We start from the raw sequence: 2,770 nt of genomic DNA, 5'->3' as shown, positions 1-2,770 counted from the left end.
AGGGAGGTGATGGTCCCTCTCGGCTCTGCCCTCGCGAGGCCCCATCTGCAGTACTGTGTCCAGGTCTGGAGCCCCCAGTACGGGAAAGACAGGGAGCTGTTGGAGAGGGTCCAGAGGAGAGCCACAGAGATGATCAGGGGGCTGGAGCAGCTCCCCTACGAAGCCCTCCAGGCTGAGGGAGCTGGGCTTGTTCGGCCTGGAGAAGAGAGGGCTGAGGGGTGACCTCAGGACAGCTTTCCAGCACCTGAAGGGAGCCTGCAAACAGGAGAGGGAGGAGTCAACTCTTTGAAAGGGGAGGTAACAGCAGGACAGGGGGGAATGGTTTGAAGTTGAAGGAGGGAAGGTTCAGGTTGGACGTCAGGGATGCTCTTGACTATGAGAGCGGGGAGGAGCTGGAACAGGCTGCCCACAGAGGCTGTGCATCCCCCGTCCCCGGAGGTGTTCAGGGCCAAGTTGAGTGGGGCCCTGGGCAGCCTGCGTATAGGTATATACAGATGGATGTTTCTATACGGATTAGATACGGAGGTTGGTGGCCCTGCCTGCAGCAGGGGGGTAGGAGCTTAATGGCTGTTGAGGTCCCTTCCAACCCAGGCCGTTCTAGGATCCTATGACGCAGCAAAACAAGCCTCGTCCCAGCAGGCCACAGCTCGAGAGGAGGGAAGGGGGCAGCAGCATTTCTCAAGGTCAACCGCCTATTTCTCTCAGTGCGATGCACTCTTCATGGTCTTTGTGCCATGAAACCCCCTGCCCAGCAATGCTGCTGGGAGACGGAAATGGAAGGAGAGCTGGGGGCAGGCCTGGTACAGAGCAGAGCCCTGCAGCCACCCAGCTCCAGTCCTGCTACCCCGGGTACGGATGGCACTTGGCTCCAGGGGCACTTTGCTCCAGATGAGCATGCCGTGGACGGAGCTGAGGCCCCAGGTGGCTGCAGCTCCCTGCCTGCACCCTGCAGACACGAAGCAGCGTGTTGGTGAGGAAGAAGGGGAGCACAGAGGACTCGCAAAGGCCATGTGCCTCTGCCGTGTGCTGGCGTTACCCTGCAGCACAGCAGCGGGTAGCGATGCTACCATCCAGTGGCAGTGGCAGTGGCAGGGCGTGGGCTGTGCCAGAGGGCAGACCAGGGCCCCGAGAGGCGTGCTGGCAGGACAGGCTCTGCATTCACGAGCACTGCCTGCTGGCTGCCCAGGCCTTGGCTCCCGGCCCCAGTGCTGTGCCACCAATGCTCCTGGATGCAGCTGCAGGATCCCGGTTCCTTCCTGCAGGAAGCTGTCAGCGCAGCTCTGGTGGTGCTGGCTCCTTTGGCTGCCTGCTGGGCCAGGACCGCCTGGGGCTGCACCGACGCTATCCTCCTGTGTGCCGCATCAGCTGAGCTGCCCTGCAGCGTTTCTGCTGCACACTCTGCCAACACGCGTGAACGGATGTGGGGGGGAGAGGTTACAGAATCACAGAATCGCAAGGTTGGAAACGACCTGCAAGATCATCTGGTCCTACCCCCCTCCCATTCCCATCAGTACCACAAGCTACTAAACCATCTCTCGTAGCTCCTCATCCAGGCGCCCCTTGAACACTGCCAGGGATGGCAACTCCACCACCTCCCTGGGCAGCCATTCCAGTGCCTGACCACCCTCTGAGAGAAGTTTCTCCTCATGTCCAACCTCAACCTCCTGTGGTACAACTTGTGGCCCTTTCCTCGGCTCCTACTATTTGCCTGGGAGAAGAGGCCAGAACCTTTGCACCACAGCCTCCCTTCACGCAGTTGCACAGTGCAGTGAGGTCTCCCCTGAGCCTCCTCTTCTCCACACTGAACAATCCCAGCTCCCTCAGCCGCTCCTCGTAAGGTTTGTGCTCCAGACCCCTCACCAGTTTCGTTGCCCTTCTCTGCACACGTTCCAGGGCCTCCATGTCTTTCTTGTAGTGAGGGGCCCAAAACAGCACCGCACTCGAGGTGCGGCCTCACCAGTGCAGAGTACAGGGGGATGCTCACTTCCCTGCTCCTGCTGGCCACACCATTTCCAATGCAGGCCAGGATGCTGTCGGCCCTCTTGGCCACCCGGGCACACTGTCGGCTCATGTTCAGCCCAGGTCCCTTTCCTCCTCACACTCATCCAGCCACTCATCCCCAAGCCTGTAGCGCTGCATGGGGTTGTTGTGGCCAAAGTGCAGGACCCGACACTCGGCCTTGTTAAACCTCACCCCATTCACCTCGGCCCAGCGATCCAGCTTATCCAGATCCCTCTGCAGGGCCTCCCTGCCCTCAGGCAGATCGACACCACCTCCCAGCTTGGTGTCATCTGCAAACTTACTCAGGGTGCACTCAGTCCCTTCATCTAAGTCCTCAATGAAGATATTAAACAGGATGGGCCCCAGCACCGACCCCTGGGGGACACCACGTGAAACAGGTCTCCAGCTGGACTTCACTCCATTGACCACCACCCGTTGAGCACGGCCCTCCAGCCAGTTCCTTATCCAACGGAGGGTAAAACTGTCCAAGCCACGGGCAGCCAGTTTCCGCAGAAGGACACTGTGAGAGACCGTGTCAAAGGCTTTGCTGAAGTCTAAGTAGATACATCAACAGCCTTTCCCCCATCTACCAGTCTGCTCACCCAGTCGTAGAAGGAGATGAGGTTGGTCGAACACGACCTGCCTTTCATGAACCCATGCTGGCGAGCCGTGTGATCTCTCCCAGGAGGATTTGTTCCATGACCTTCCCTGGCGCTGAGGTCAGGCTGACAGGCCTGTGCTTTCCCGGATCCTCCTTACGGCCCTTCTA

This window comes from Lagopus leucura, unplaced genomic scaffold (assembly GCF_019238085.1).
Source record: "Lagopus leucura isolate 7727_CA_CO unplaced genomic scaffold, USGS_WTPT01 41935-0_obj-0_obj, whole genome shotgun sequence".
NCBI classification, from domain to species: Eukaryota; Metazoa; Chordata; class Aves; order Galliformes; family Phasianidae; genus Lagopus; species Lagopus leucura.
This window is presented reverse-complemented; position numbering follows the sequence as displayed.